This window comes from Bactrocera tryoni, chromosome 3 (genome assembly GCF_016617805.1).
Source record: "Bactrocera tryoni isolate S06 chromosome 3, CSIRO_BtryS06_freeze2, whole genome shotgun sequence".
NCBI lineage: Eukaryota > Metazoa > Arthropoda > Insecta > Diptera > Tephritidae > Bactrocera > Bactrocera tryoni.
In genome coordinates this window covers 58,191,448-58,208,317 of record NC_052501.1, presented here as the reverse complement: position 1 = coordinate 58,208,317, position 16,870 = coordinate 58,191,448, and the positions used below count along the sequence as shown (strand labels likewise).

Sequence of the window (16,870 nt, the reverse complement as noted above, 5' to 3'; positions counted from 1 at the left end):
AAAAAAATTGCTATACAACGAAAAATAAATGTAATACACTGATTACAAAAAGTAATTAAGGATTGTTTTTGTAGCACGGTTGGTGAGCCACCCTATATAACATTATATAACTTTACAATCCAACATTAAATACTCTTGCAACATGTTGCTACTGGTTAAACTAGTTTTTCTCACCTAACCATGGCTTGTATCACCTAAAAATAATCGAGTTGTTTGTATATAATTGATTAGGATGATGAAGCGAGTGGAAATACAGGGGTCGAATCGTTACATCCGTGAACGTATCATTCGTCAAGTAAAAGCCTCTATTTCGTATTATGACATGCGTGATCGTAACGCTTCTATCGTAATCTGGAATGATGACAAACGTGAACGAGTATATAAACGTATCCGTTCGTTCGAATTGTCATTCGAACGCAAATTACCAATCGTAATAGACAAATTTATGGAAATGTGAGCAAATTTTTTTAAATTTTATGTTTTGTATAATTTTTAGTAATAAACACCATAAATTAGAATATAATGAATGGAATATCCCATTAAAAATAAAATTTAAAAAATTATTTATACGAACAAAATTTTTGTATTTGTATTTTTGACATTAAAAATAAAATTATTTACAAAGTTAAGGACGTATACATTTTTGAATTAAATTTATTAAAGAATTCATTATATGGTTTCTTATCGGTTGGTCGATTGCGGTGAGGCGATGCGCTACACATGTCCATTTTTTGTGTGTGTTAAGAATCGCTTTTTTAAGGGTCGTAACTTATTGTATATTTTATGCATAACATCTGCCTCACAAACATTTATAAATCTTCCACTTTTGTGGAGTGATACCTTCCTCCCTTGCTATATCCTAAAATTCTCCACCGTTTTTTTAAGATTCCAATGCTTTGTTCAACGATTCATCTGCAAAGAAAATTTTGTTATTGAGGATTCATAATTTTTTTTTTTATACCTACGCTATTGCGTATTCGTGAATTTTTTTAAGAGAAAGTACCTGATTAAATATTTCGAACTTCTTTGAATATAATAAGGTATATTTTCAGCTATATTCTAAGATAATGTTGAGAAATAATAGAGTGGTGGGCTGTCTTCCGAGGTGCCAAAAAAAAAGTAGCTCAACTGCTGACAAGATACCGGCCGAATAAGTCGCTGAAAACAAAAATTTAAAAAGTTTATTAAAATTAAAGATATTGTCTATACAATGACCTATGTACAATCTTTGAAAAATATCAAAAATTAACAAAATGGCGTGATTTTGAAAAAAAAATCGTTGTTTTAGGTAAAAACAATTTTAGGACAATTTTCAACCAATCAAGAAGATCGTAGGTCATTCATTGTATTGTAAATATATTCAACAATACTCAGTTTTAGTTTGAAGTCAATGGGTTAATTTCTCGTTCAGTTATGTTGTCAGCAATTTTGAAAAATTTCGTTTCGAGAAAAACGCGCTTGAAGCTTCACTTATACATGTGTGTATATGTAATAAACTATCGAAAAAGCGAATAAAAAAATTTCTTTTTTGAAAGTGTCACACTGGTATATCCCCTTAACCCTGGTCGAAACCAACGGTCTGATACACTTAGTCGAGACCAATGTGCTTGGTTAGGCCAAGTGGTGTTTACACACATTTGGTTGGAAATACGTGTTGTATTTACGCTCATATACATACATATGTACAATAAAGATACATTTTTGAAATTTCTTACCTCTCGATTTGGTTGAAATCAAATTGACTGCCTTGTTCACGCTTGGCGTGGCAATAGCGTTCACAAAAAATGTAACATTTTGAGAAAAATTACATTTTCCTTAACCTTTAAAACGCTCTAGCGGCTAAAGTATTTGACCTAGATAAACATACAAACCAATTTGGACATGTAACGAACATGAAAACAGATAAATCAACCGTGCGAAGTGATAGAAACATACCAGAGTTCATATATTTTCATACAAAATATATGGGGTCTAGCCAAGCACCATTGGTGCACTAAGGTGTAATATTATAATATCCCTTTTTCGTCCTTTTCGATACGATATCCTTGAATTTTTTTTCTGAATTCTATATCCAATTAAATTTTAGGAAGCTACCTGGAAGCACAAGTCGTTTGCTACACTCTAAATATATTTAAATAACATTTAAAAACAAAATATTTTTTTTTTTTGTTTCAAAATTATTTTATTTATTGGATCGGCTTTTTCTTAAAGCCTAACAATAAGTTATAAAATCTTAATTCTAATTAAAAACTAGACAGGCTCAAGCACGTGATTGAGCTGTTTTGGTGATACGTCTCTCCTTAGTACGCAGGCATATCTCTTCTTTTAAGTCGTGTCTGATCGCAGGAATGTACCAAAGCATTAGCCAGAGGGTTTGGGTGATCTCGGAGTTTAGATATATATTTAATTCTGCTGTCTTCTACTTCTTTCTTTATCATAGGGATACTAAGGTCTTTATGGATATTTTCGTTACGCATGTACCATGGTGAACACGTGATTGTTCTAAGCATTTTTGATTGAAACCTTTGTAATATATCAATATTGGTTGCACAGGTCGTACTCCACAGTTGAATGCCATACATCCAAATCGGCTTTATGACCGCATTATACAAAAGCACTTTGTTGTCTAGGCTAAGTTTTGAGTTTTTATTTAAAAGTCAATTAAAATTTGCAGCTCTAATCTTCATACATGTTATTTTACTAGAGATGTGTTTTCTCCATGTGAGCCTTCTATCTAGGTGAATACCAAGATATGTTACTTCGTTCGCTTGGGGTACTAATATATTGTTTATTTTTACTGCCGGGCACATCTTTGGTCTTGGCGAAAATGTAATGTGCTTACACTTCTGTTCATTCACGTTTATACGCCAGTTCGCTAGCCACTCTTCGACAGAACTTAAATGCTTCGCTAATATTCGTGATGCTAAAATGTGGCATTTGTTACGGCTCACTATAGCTGTGTCATCCGCAAAAGTTGAAGTTAATACATTATTAGCTGTTGGAAGATCTGCTGTATATATGATGTATAGTGTTGGGCCTAAAACACTGCCCTGGGGTACACCAGCCCTTATCTGTCGTTCATCAGATATGAAATCTCCCACTTTTACCATAAATCGTCTATTTTTTAAATAAGACTCCAATGTTTTATACAGTTCTAAAGGTAGTATTTTTTTTAATCTTGTATAAAAGACCTTCGTGCCACGCCTTATCAAACGCCTGAGCTACATCTAAAAATATTGCTGAACAGTACTCCCTGTGCTCAAATGCTTTCCTTATCTCGTTAGTAATTCTATTTACTTGCTCTATTATGCCATGTTTCGCACGAAAACCGAATTGATGCGTTGGTATTGTATTATTTTCATGGAGGAAAGGAGTTATCTTTGATAGTAATACTTTTTCAAATACTTTTGAAAGACAGGGTAGAAGACTGATTGGTCTGTATGAAGACGGCTGTGTTAAGTCTTTCCCAGGTTTATCTATCAAGATAATCTGCGACTTTTTCCATGAAATTGGTTAGTATCCGTAACTAAGAATTGCATTGAAGAGCAAAGAGAGCACCTCTACAGCAATAATTGGTAACTCAATTAGCAATTTTTGGGGAAATATTATCATATCCCGGCGCCTTTTTTGGATTAAGTTCTTTGATGATACCAATAATTTCAGAAGGCGAGGTCTTAGGAGACTTGAGCGACTCTTTAGCGGTGTTGGGTAAAATTGACAGCTTAAAATTATTCTTTGTCAAATTAGGTTGAAATACTTTTTCAAGGTGATTTGCAAAACAATTAGCCTTTTCCTCGTCACTTCGAGCCCAATTTCCACCCAAGTCTCGTATTGGCATGTTGGAGTCAGTTGGTGGCTTCATGGACTTTTGGGCTTTCCAAAGGGAATTTTGCTTGTTTGAAATTGGATACAGCTTCTATATATGTATACATTTCGGTGTTCAATTCTTCCTCACGTTTGAGCGCTTTTTTTAATTTACGTACCGCAGCTTTCAATTGAAGCTGAGTGGAGGGGGAGCGATTTATCTGCCATTCACGTCTTGCACGTCTTTTTTCATTTACAAGCATCTCTATTTCTTTATTAGAGATTTTTCAGAGACCAAGCGGATTATAGCTTTTGTTTGGTGTTGCTAAGACAGCTGCGCTGGTTATTATATTATTGACTTCTCTTATGCTTTCGTCAATATCTCTTCCTGTATTTATTTTGTACTCAATATTAATGTGGCTACTGACGTATTTTTTATATTTTAGCCAATTCGTTTTATAAGAAGTTAGACCCACCTTTGGATTAGCGAATATGGGTTGTTCACATAACTTTATTAGTACAGGAGAGTGATCAGAAGATAGATCAATACATGTATCAGCTGTTATAAGCGATTTATCTATATTTTTGATTACAGCGAAATCAATTAAATCTGGTATTTTTTTACGATCACTAGGCCAATACGTCGGCTTACCCGGAGATATTATTTCAAGGTTATTGTGCCTATTTATAACAGTTTGATACAGCTGTCGTCCTTTCCGATTACCTCCACCTGCTAGAAATCTTTGACCTAGTGTTCCAAAAAAGTCTTTAAATTCGGTTTCTGTAATTTTAAAACGAGGTGGACAGTATATAGCCGTAAGGTTTAAGTCACAACTCCGAATTTTTATTGATATTGTTGTAGCTTGTAACTGTGGTGTAGCATGAGATTCTAGAGCATAGTGGTTTAAACGATTTCTAATCAACACTGCCGGGCCACCATGCGCTTTTCCATCCGGATGATTCGTAACATACATATAGTCTAAATCCCGGTATATTGAAATTATTTTTATTTGTTAGATGAGTTTCTGAAATAAGCATTACATCTATATTCTTTTCAGACAGAAATTTGATAATCTCTAATTTATGTTGGTTAACACCGTTAGCATTCCATATACAGATATTTAGTAAGCTCATTTTTTACTTAATAAATTTTGCAGCATTTGATGTTGTGATTTTATTAAATCTTGGATCATGTTTTGCATGGTAGATATAAATTGTGTCATACACTGTGTAAGATTTATAATCATAGTTTCAATACCTCCATTTGGAGGATTTTGCGGCAGTTGCATTTGCACAGTGTTGCCTTTCGCCACATTTGCATAGCTTCCTTGCATACCATTATTGTTAGAATAAGATTTGAACTGTTTTCTGAGGTTGCTATAATTTCATTATGGGGTGTTTGTAACATTTGGTTACGACGTACTTGAATGTCCTGTGACAACTTCGATTTCAAATCTTTATATATAGGACAACCCCTGTAGTTAGCAGTGTGATTTCCTCCACAACTACTACATTTTTTATTTAATTCTTCTTTCTTAAGGGTGCATTTAGAAGTGGGATGGAAATCACCACATACCACACAAAGTGCAATATGATTTAGAATGCCCATATTCTTGGCAGTAAGTACATTGAACCGGACCGTTTCTTTTATGTGGTTCTTCAATAGTTACTCTACGATGCACCAAATATTTCAAATTATATATAGGATGGGTCTCATTTTTTTTAAGTTGATTCGAATTCGGCAACAATTCAATTTTAAACATTGGCTGTGGTACTTTGTTACTACTAAATATATTTACAACAGTTTTAATACCAAAACCGCATTCTTCCAATGCTTCTTAGACTTCACTAGAGTTTACGGCGGACTCTATACCCTTAATTACAACAACTAGACCCTTAAACCTCTTCAATTGATACGAATAATAATTTTTGTTTTTATTTGACAAAAATTTAACGACTTCCATGAAACTTTTTTCAGTGTAGGTCTACATTTTCGTTTCGTCTATATTGCCTTTTTTCAAAGGCACTATATGAAAATTGTTAGTACCTACAATTTTGCTTAATTCAGCAACGAGAGCGTTACTGCTACGCTCGCGCAAATATATGGGGGTGGTTTGGCATTAACGACTGTGGTGGTACCCTTCGCATCGTCGTCTGAACCATTGCTTAGTAAGGCAAACCTATTGACATTTAAAACTTCCTGTTTATTCTTTATTGGTGTACTGCCTTGAAATTTCTTGAGATTGACCGCTGACTTTGAAGGACTTAATTTCCTTTTTATGTTGATGTAGCGGTCAATGCCAGTTTGTACAGACTGGCCTTTTTTTATTGGTACATTCTCACCTTGCTTTATGTTGTTTTTCGCTGCCTGGGTACTTGCTGGTACCTGCTTAGTTGTTGGTGTGATCACGTTTGCCTGACCAGACCTGAGGGTCTCGATGAGGGTTAAGAGGATGCTTCCAGTAAAATTTTACTTGACGGGATGGGATATGACTTTCAAAAAAAGTTAATATGATCCTATATTTGAATTAAATCCATTCACGATTTGGTCAAAAAATATATTAATCCTACCTAATTATGGTTTCACACCATAACAACAGATAAAATCGGAAGATAACTTCGGTCACTCCCCATATAATGATACTGTTCAAAACTAGTAAAAGCACAATAAATCAATAATTAAATACGTCAGAGATGGTATGAGAGGACTTTATGGGAGCCGTTGTGAAAATTGGACTATGGGCGTGACACCGCCCACTTTTTGTTGGATTGATATATCTTGGAACCCGCCCGATTTGAACTAATTTTAGTGTGTAGCATTCTTATCATATTTCTATGTTACACTGCGAAAATTATCGGAATCGGACAACAACCCCGCTTACTTCGCATATAACAAAACTTTATATTCTATTTGATTCTTTCACTTTTCACCACACAAATCAAAAAGCAATTGATATAATGGGATAAACTTTTGCATTAATAGTCCCTTTAAAGTATGTCACCTTGTAACCAAAACTGTATCAAATACAACCAAAACTATTCAAGACCCTAGGTACCGAATATGTGGACCCCAGTACCTATAGTAGACTTTTTTCCGAAAAAAATCAATGTGTGTGTTAAAATGGGGTCAATACTTTCCTGAACCCCCATACACCTAATAAAAAGATTTTTGAACTTCCAGGTGCCTTTATTCTGAATAAATCAGCCAATATTTAGGTTATCTCAATGAAAATTACAGAACATATTTTACTTAACGGTATGCCTAAAAAAGATACAATTGGGCGAAAATTTGACTTAGCTCCCATATATCCATTACAAGGATTTTCGTGATTGTATGTGAGGTACCTTAATGAAACTCAAGAAACATTATTTAGTGTATGACATGACCACGTAGAACGATTTTGGGTATTCTAACAAATCTTATGCCGAATATGTAGGTCAGTGTATGATTTATATATAGTGTATGATTCCGATCCTCTGGTTGACGTTTTACATCGTAAAGTATTTCCCTGACATTGATTCCTGCAAGTTGCAAGAGTATAAAATGTTCGGTTGCACACGAACTTAGCCTTTCCTTACTTGTTCTATATAAAATATCTTAAATCTATTTTATGCCTACAGTATATTCCCACGGTGGTTTTTACGATCCGGTTTTCGGACGCGATTGACATGTTGGGCGTCAATATACTTTTATGTGTTTGAACTATACTGGTTGACAGATCACGCTAATTTTTAGCATCATAATTAAGAACAGTTGTACAAGCCTACGAAAAAAAATTTACATACTTGTCTTCCATATAAGGGGGAGATTAAAATGAAGACAGTTAATTTTACTAAGATATCTTACCTATTTGGACGGTATAAACTCAACCGGAATTTTGAAAATCTTATATTAGGTTTATAGGAGATAAGGGGATATAGTATTGACTCGATTTATTTTTGACATTACTACTAATTATTAACAGAAATGCTCTCTGAGTTTCATTAAAAATTGAAACAAATTGCCATTTGAGAATGATTATTTTGATAATAAAATTTAATTGAAAAAACATTATTATAATAGGGCCCATATATATTAAAAATCATTATAATTATTAGTTCAATAAAAACGTTAATTATTTAAATATTTTCGTGCCTTTAATTTGGAGAAGTCAGACACAAGACTTTTTATACTCTCGCAACAAAGTTGCTAAGGAGAGTATAATAGTTTTGTTCACATAACGGTTGTTTGTAAGTCCTAAAACTAAAAGAGTTAGATATAGGGTTATATATACCAAAGTGATCAGGGTGACGAGTAGAGTTGAAATCCGGATGTCTGTCTGTCCGTCCGTCCGTGCAAGCTGTAACTTAAGTAAAAATTGAGATATCATGATGAAACTTGGTACGCGTATTTACAGGCTCCATAAGAAGGTTAAGTTCGAAGATGGGCAAAATCGGCCCACTGCCACGCCCACAAAATGGCGGAAATCGAAAGTGTCATAACTAAGCCATAAATAAAGATATTAAAGTGAAATTTGGCACAAAGGATCGCATTAGGGAGGGGCATATTTGGACGAAATTTTTTTGGAAAAATGGGCGTGGCCCCGCCCCCTAATAAGTTTTTTGTACATATCTCGGAAACTACATTAGCTATGTCAACCAAAATCTATAGAGTCGTTTCCTTCAGGCATTTCCATATACAGTTCAAAAGTGGAGGAAATCCGATAATAACCACGCCCACCTCCCATACAAAGGTTATGTTGAAAATCACTAAAAGTGCGTTAACCGACTAACAAAAACCGTCAGAAACACAAAATTTTACGGAAGAAATGGCAGAAGGAAGCTGCACCCAGGATTTTTTTTTAAATTGAAAATGGGCGTGGCGTCGCCCACTTATGGACCAAAAACCATATCTCAGGAACTACTATACCGATTTCAATGAAATTCGGTCCATAATATTTTCTTAACACCTTGATGACATGTACGAAATATGGGTGAAATCGGTTCACAACTACGCCTTCTTCCAAAATAATGCTATTTTGAATTCCATCTGATGCCTTCTCTGTATAATATATACATTAGGAACCAATGATGATAGCGGAATAAAACTTTACACAAATACGGTATTTGAAAAATATGTAGATGACGGATAATGAAATCTCGATTATCACTTTATCATGCGAGAGTATAAAATGTTCGGTGACACCCGAACTTAGCCCTTCCTTACTTGTTTTCAATTGATGTTGCCAAGCCTGTCAATCTTATACGTATCACCTAAAACTAAGCGGGTTAGATATAGGGTTATATACATATATAAATGATCAAGATGACGAGAAAAGTTGTCTTGATGAAACTTGGTATGTGGGTTTCTTAGTAAAAAAGTTTAAGCTACAAGAGCTTAATTTGCTGAGTACACATCTTATAAAAACTTCTGCTGACAGTACGAAAATGGGTGAAATCGGAGGATAATGCTGCTCACTCCCCATTAGATTAGATCAGATTATTACATTAGGATTGCACCGCGACCTTTTACGGCAATTTACTCAAGAAGATAATCCCACGTTGTGCAAATGCTTCTTCAGCTTGTAATGGCAAGTGTAAATGCGACCAATAGACTGAATTTGTCCCTAGGGAGGTTAATAGCATATCTAAACCTTCTGAGACTGTACCCCCCCAATGCTTCTCCCTACCTACCCCTTCTTCCTTGCGGAGCAACTTCTTTCTGGTATGGGGACCCACTCCAATGAAGGGTTCAGGTCCTACCATGTTAATGGAAGCTGCGGAGCGGGCGTGCTTATCAGCCAGTTCGTTACCGGCTATACCTTTGTGACCCGGCACTCAGATGAGGTACACATGGTTACGCTCCGCTAGGCTATTCAGCCTTTCTGTACACTCCTGCACTAGTAGCGATTTGATCTCTTAGGAAGATACTGTTTTAATTGCCGCTTGACTATCGCTAAGTATGATTATACACTCATTGCGATAGTTTGGTTGGAGGTTTATCTCTATGCACTGATTTATGGCAAATACTTCTGCCTGAGAAATGCTCGGAAAATTTCCATATTTCATTTGTACAAGCACCTAATAATCCTTGGTTGGCAGCCCCAACCTGAGGCCGGGTAAGGAGCTACGTCTCGTGAACGGGACGATGGTTGTCTTACAGGGGTTGATGTTCACTCAAGCCGGGAAGTGCGCCCGCAGAAGTGATGTAGCACTATCTTCCGCGCTGGTCGTATACGTTACGTCGCTTATTTCTTTTCTTGCCCTGAGTGGTGCCTTATGAAGCCTAGCTGCATCTGGTGTGGAGATGACATTTTCACAGAATCTTCTAAAGCTTGCCTGCTTTGTAGACATAATCTCCTTGTTATATAAGGTTATGTTGTAATTAAATGAATTGTAAAATAAAAGTCCTCCGTCATAAAGTTACTGTGCCAACAAAAGTTGCGGATTCGACGTCAGCACAAAACATTAAACGTAATTGGAATTGGCAATTCCAATACGAAAGTAGGGGCAAAATTAAGCGCGTTTGTTAAGTCGCGAATAATAATAATTACGAATTTTCGGCGGAATCTTGAATAATGCGAAGTATTTTGGCTAATCATCCAGACCATATAATATTAATGTTAATGGCTGGAAAATTCCGCACAATATTGAATTGGCGGACCCAGAATTCCACAAATGTAAAAAAGTTGACATCTTATTGGGTGCAGAAATATTTTCGATCTTCTAGCTGTCGGCGAATTTAAAAATGGTCCTGATCAACCAACATTACAGAAAACCCTTTTAGGGTGGGTTATATCTGGCAAAATACCTCAGTTCGGCGGTTTCATGCCCTGGGGAGAAGGACTTTAAAAGATACAGAACTTCGTAGAATGTATCTGGACTTTATGAATGAATATTAGAGCACTGGGTCACATGAGCCAACAAACAATAAGATCCCGAGTGAGCCACACTACTTCATTCCGCATCAATGCGTTTTAAGGCCCGAGAGCACAACAATCAAATTACGTGTTGTCTTTGATGCTTCGAGTCGATCTTCAACTCAAATAGCGTTGAATAAACTTTTGATGGTAGGTCCAACCATCCAAGAAGAGTTATATCACAAACAGTGGAGAACGTAAAATCGTGGCCCGGCTCAGCTGATACGACCTATCTTATGGGCGCGCAATATAAGTGAACAGTGAAAAACGCTACTCCCTTCTCTCTTTGACGTAGGATGCCGTGAGAATTCACGGCATTTGGAATTTTGCCGAAGAAACGTGGCAGCTGAATGCTCTCTCACAACCCATGGTTGCCAATATCGATATACTGTAGTAATTATCAACTTTTTTCAATCTGTTCAATATGTTTCAATATGTTTGAAATTTTCTTAAAATAACTCAAAATCAGAGTCGAATGCTAGTATTTATAAATATATAAACTATTTTTAACAGTTTGTTTTCAGTTTTGATATTTTATTTTATAAAAAATTGTAATTGAAAACATAGATGTGTACAAAACTATATATGCGTATTGAGCAATGGCAACATTGTTCAAATGAAAACAAACAAAGATGGCTGATTTCTGCGTTTTTACCACGGGCTCAACTGTTCACACATTTTGCTCGCTAAGGAAAGAAAAGGAAGAAAGGGAGTAGCGTTTTTGACTGGTTCTGCTATTATACTCAACTCTTCTTCGTTTTGGCTTTCATAACACTAACAGCGGACATCACTAAAATGTACCGTCAAATAATTGTGCATGAAAAAGACAGAAATTGTCAGCTTATTGCTCCATTTCTCGCAACACGGTGTTTGCAAATGCTCAGTGATGACAATACAATGAAATATCCACTCGGTTCATTGGCCATCAAAAGAAACTTTTATGTTGATGATTTATTAACAGGGTTCGAAAATTTTGAGACTCTAGATCTTTTGAGAAGTGAGGTAATTCAAATATTAAACTCGGCCAGATTCACCTTAACGAAATGATTTTCGAACCACCCTAATTTTTTCGACAGTGATTGCACTGAAAAGTCATTAAGCTTCAATGACAAAAGTTTCACTAAAACGTTACGAATCCATTGGTTGCCGAAAGAGGATTTGTTTCGCTTTGTTTTAGATGACAATTTTAATGTTCTGCGAGCCACTAAAAGAAATATATTGTCAGTTTCTGCTCGCCTTTTTGATCCTTATCAAAATCTTATTGCAAGAGCTTTGGATCCAAAAACTAGATTGGGATGAGTCGATTCCATTGCGCCTTGACACTAGCTGGCAGAACTTTAAAGGCAACCTAATGCAGCTCTCATCGATAAGCATTCCTCATCGCATCTTCTTTCGAAATTATGGTCAAGAGTAGCGCCTATGTTGAGTCGACACTTCGAAAATATTACATTTTGGACAGACTCTGAAATCGTTTTACATTGGATTAAAACACATACATCCTCTCTACAAACCTTCGTCGCAAACAGAGTGTCCGAAATCCAAGAGTTGATTGACAAAGTACATTGGCGGCATGTGCCAACAAAACAAAATCCTGCGGATCAAGTGTCTCGGGGTAGTAACGTGGACGAATTGAATAATTCGATATGGTTTGGGTCCACACTTGCTTTCTAAATATTGCACAGGTGGTCCAACATTCAGAATTTTTGGATGTTATTCAAAAATTGCATAAAGCCACCACCCTCCCCGCAAACTTGCAAAAACTCAACCCGTTTTTGCATGAGTACTCGGATATGTCGCTGTCGTTCAAATTAATCCGCGTAGGATGTCGCCTATGAAATGCACCTCTCCCATACGATGCCAAATTTCCGCTTTTACTAAATAAAAGTTCGCACTTCGTTATAACGTATTTACGGTTCCTGCACATTCGAAATCATCACGCTGGGGCTAAAGCGTTGGTTGCGCTTCTTCGAGAACGCATATGGCTAATTAGTGTCCGTGAAGCTTGCAGTAGAACCGTAAGAAACTGTATACATTGTTTTCATTGCAAGCCGAAGTTGCAAAGTCTAATAATGGGAAATTTGCCAGTCGAAAGACTTCGAGCACTACGGCCCTTTCTTATATGTGGCGTAGATTTTTGTGGTCCGATATACACAACCTTGAAAATACGCGGTCGACCACCCGTAAAAACCTATGTTGCAGTTTTCGTTTGCTTCACTTCAAAAGCAGTACATTTAGAATTAGTTTCGGACTTGTCTTCTAATTCATTTTTTTTCGCCCTAAAAAGGTTCATTGGACGCCGAGGGATGCCGATGAAGATGTTCAGCGACAACGCCACCAACTTCGTCGATGCCGACCGGAAGCTGCGCGAGCTGAAAGATGCATTTCTTGCCCAGTCAGTAGAAGTGAAAGGATTCGCCGCAGACGAAGGATTCAGCTTCACCTTTATACCACCGAGGGCGCCGCACTTCGGCGGGTTATGGGAAGACGCGGTGAAGTCCATCACATCACATCGTTCGCGTAATCGGCAACGCCCTACTGACCGCAGAGGAACTGTCAACACTACTGGCAAAAGTAGAGGTCATCCTCAATTCTCGGCCCCTAACACCGTTGAGCCAAGACCCCAACGACGGCGAGGCACTAACCCCAGCGCATTTACTGATAGGGTGCTCCCTGCGAGCATTACCTCCAGAGCACGTGTCAGGGGACCCAATTCGTTGCTGCGAGAGATGGCAACTTGTTTGCTCTCAAGCAACATTTTGGCGACAGTGGTCCAAACATATCTGACGGGCATTCAGGAAGGAAACAAGTGGCTGCACCCCACTCGCAATTACCTAACCTTAATACTTACAATAATCTGTTACAATATTTAACGAAAGTTGAAAATTGTTATACTTTCCCCTTTTTAATACATATTTATACTATTACCACTAGTTTAAGCCGTTAGTTTAAAGATTGAGGCTTGGCAATTAGAATAAGTGTAATAAAGAACTCTCTTTTATGTGAACCGTTGAACCGAACGCACGCTTTTTCCGTTACCGGAATAATTTATAAGTCTTTTCGCGACAGGTAATTGGAGTGTATTTAAAATTGTGCATCCCTAACTATTTTTCGTGTCTCAAAAACGCTTGAGATTTATCAGCCTCTGTACCTTTTCCATACGATCTGAGAGTTTGCAGACAGATGCGCCTGTTTGTGGTCGCCTTCAGGTGGCAGCTGCAGTGGTGTGCGTCCATGATGGACTGGCTTATCGCAGACGACCTGCTCTCCCGTCGTGAACCCGTAACACTATTAACAGACAACCCTTCCAGCTCAAATTCCTACTTAGCATATCCCGGAAGGTATCCCAGTTTGCGTTCCAAGAATTACGTCTAGGAGGGTGTTGCTTGACCTCTGCCTTTTGCGAGAACCTTATGACTCTATGATCCAACATGGAGGGCTCCGTTGACACCCTTCATTGTGAGACCATTCCGTTCACAGGTTCTTTGCTCAAGATGATGTCAAGCAGCTCTCTCCTACTTATTATGATGAAGGTGAGTTCACACCTCCCATTTTCTATAGCTAAGTTACTACTAATTATGTATTCTTAAAGAAACTCACCTCGTGTGTTGCAGTCCGCAACGCATTGACGTTCGTAACACATCTTAGAATTAGGGGCAACTTGTGTCGCATTCAGTAACTCACTAACCTATCCACAGCCTCTGGAGGTGCTGTGGATGCCTATACCGGAAAATGGGTTGATGTTAGATCCTGTTTCGGGAACTCTGAAATACAAAAGGAGTCAATGTTGTTCCCCACAACTTCTCAAGTTCTAGGTCTCTCGTTAAAAAGATCCCAGATTACTTTATTGGAATTCACCTTGAGGCCTCTAACCTCTTGGATCAGGAGGATTACTTGGGCAATTTTCACGTTGACGGCCACTACAGGATCGGTTTAATAAGGAGCCGCTGCCCACCCCGCTGTCATCCGCGCTGCCATCAATTGGGTTCCCTAGCCCCTTGATGCGTTCCTGCTTGGAGGGTAGCTTCCCTCCTTGAACGCAACTCCTCTTGTCAGGGAATTCCGACGCCGCAACAGTCGTAGCCTGTTCCGCCGTGCAAACGCTAGGTTGAGTGGAAATCTCATCCACAAGCATCTTCTCTGCTCCCGGTGGCCGTTGTAGGTTTATAAGGCCTCAATACCACCGAGTTGTACCTATAATTCAGGTGGACGCTTGGTCCACGGACGTATTTGTACGACTCGTCGTCGATAGAAAGATTCAGTCTCCATCCGTTTTTCTCGACCCTGCTGTTTATTACCCCTGCTGAGGCCCAAGTTCTGATTTTTGGTCAGACCAATAACAAACTCGTACGGTTTTCCTGCGCACTTGTGGAGATACATCGTCATGATGTGCATGATAGGTATGTTTTCCCCTCTTTTTGCGCAGAAGATGGGGCCCTCCAGGCCTTCCAACTTGGGAGCAATCTTCCGTACCCAGACAGCGGACCTCTCGTTCCGCTTTTAAAGTCGACCCCATGAAAGGACGCTGCTTATTCACGGTCTCTGAATACCTCTTCCATGCGCCGTCTCTCCTACACGCAGGGGGATTTGGTGCGGAGGGTTGGCTCCGGCTGCCTTCGTGCTGTTGCCATTCAGCCTTGTAGAACTAGGGGGCTCCTGCGGCGTGATTTGCCCGCTCTTCCGCTTTGCGGTTTGTGCCTGGGTGGTCGAAGGTGCTGCCTTTTCGCTACCTGGCCTGGCGGTCGGGGTTACGTTAACTGGGCACGACTTCGAGCCCGACTGTTTCGCGCGACATACGATGTTGCGTCAACTCCACAGCTAACATATATGGGGGAAGTGACTGTGATAACTGGCAAAGACTAAGGGACTTCAAAATGTAATTTTGAAGTAAAAATGCCTTAAACTGAGCGATCCTAAACAAAGCTAATTGTCATAAAAAAAAAGAGTTTTTTTAAGTTAAAGTAACTCCAGAATTCTTAACTAAAATTGAGTGACGAAAGCAACGGCAACGACGAAATCATGACAGAAGCAACTAAGGTCAAGGAAGCCAACAGGATAAAAGAACTCAGAGACAATGACGACAAGGACCTTATGTCTTTCATACGAGAAGTCGAAATATCCCTGTGACTCTTCAAGAACACCGCGTTCAAAGAATACGCATTTCAGCGACGAGTAATCAATAAATTGCAGGGTGATGCACTCAACGTAATACGAGGATTAGGAACATTATTGAAATAGGAAAGAATAAAAAAAGAACTGATAGCAAATTTTAGCATCAGGGAGTCCTACCATTAACTGTATTTCAGGGCAATTAACGCGAAAAATAACAATGTAAGCCCTTATTATAATATATTAGACCAGTTAAATATACATAAAATATGAGCAATATGGCTTTAAGCCGCAGGAATTCTGTCAAGCTATAAATGAATCAATGACACTTAAGACATTTCTATCCAACATACACCTTACTTATCGAGCAATATAAAAACACTAAGGGAAGCATATTAAAATTGTAAAAGAGAATTGTGATATATTTTTCAAAGAAGGCAAACTCTTAAGCCATGCCCTCGAAGTATAACACGAAATTATCACCACAATGAACGATTTCAAAATATACAGATATCTTATGATTCGTCAAGAGGAGAACAACAATCAAATTGATGATATAAACAAATTATTATTGTTGAAAGTACGTTTCCATACAATTCCCCTTTATGGATTGTCCCAAAGGAATCGGACAATTCAGGTAAGAAAAAGTGGCGTATTACAATCGATTATAGGAAACTTAATGAAATCACTGTAAATGACAAATTTCCCATCCCAAATACAGAGAATATACATATTTTAGGGAAACTGGGTAAAGCCCAATATTTTACCACCCTTGATCTAGCTAAAGGTTTTCATCAGGTCTAAGAGGAAGATAGAAAATAGCATTTTCCACACCTTTAGGCCATTATGGGTTTAATCGAATTCCTTCGGACTAAAAATTCACCTGCCACATTGGTCAAATAATCGTGCTTCGAATGTTGGATTCTGAGCAATTTTTGGTCGTCAGTCAATTTGTGCGGAGCAAACCGTGCACACACTTTTCGTAAGCCCAAATGTTCGGTCAAAATGCGATAAATCGATGTTTTGGAGATGTTCAATTCCATTTCCTTGAATTTCAAAAA

The 16,870-nt window shown here is 37.9% G+C and overlaps 1 long non-coding RNA gene across 2 annotated transcripts; it reads right to left on the bottom strand.

Moving 5' to 3' along the window:
- Positions 1–601: 601 nt before the first annotated feature.
- LOC120771777 lies at positions 602–16,084 on the bottom strand. Of its 2 annotated transcripts, XR_005705003.1 has the most exons (4): positions 14,559–16,084; positions 14,301–14,464; positions 1,004–1,158; positions 602–912 (listed from the first exon to the last, which is right to left on the bottom strand). It is a non-coding gene; the product is annotated as an uncharacterized LOC120771777 (long non-coding RNA). The 2 variants fall into 2 exon arrangements; XR_005705002.1 differs by having other exon boundaries at positions 14,301–16,084.
- Positions 16,085–16,870: the final 786 nt, after the last annotated feature.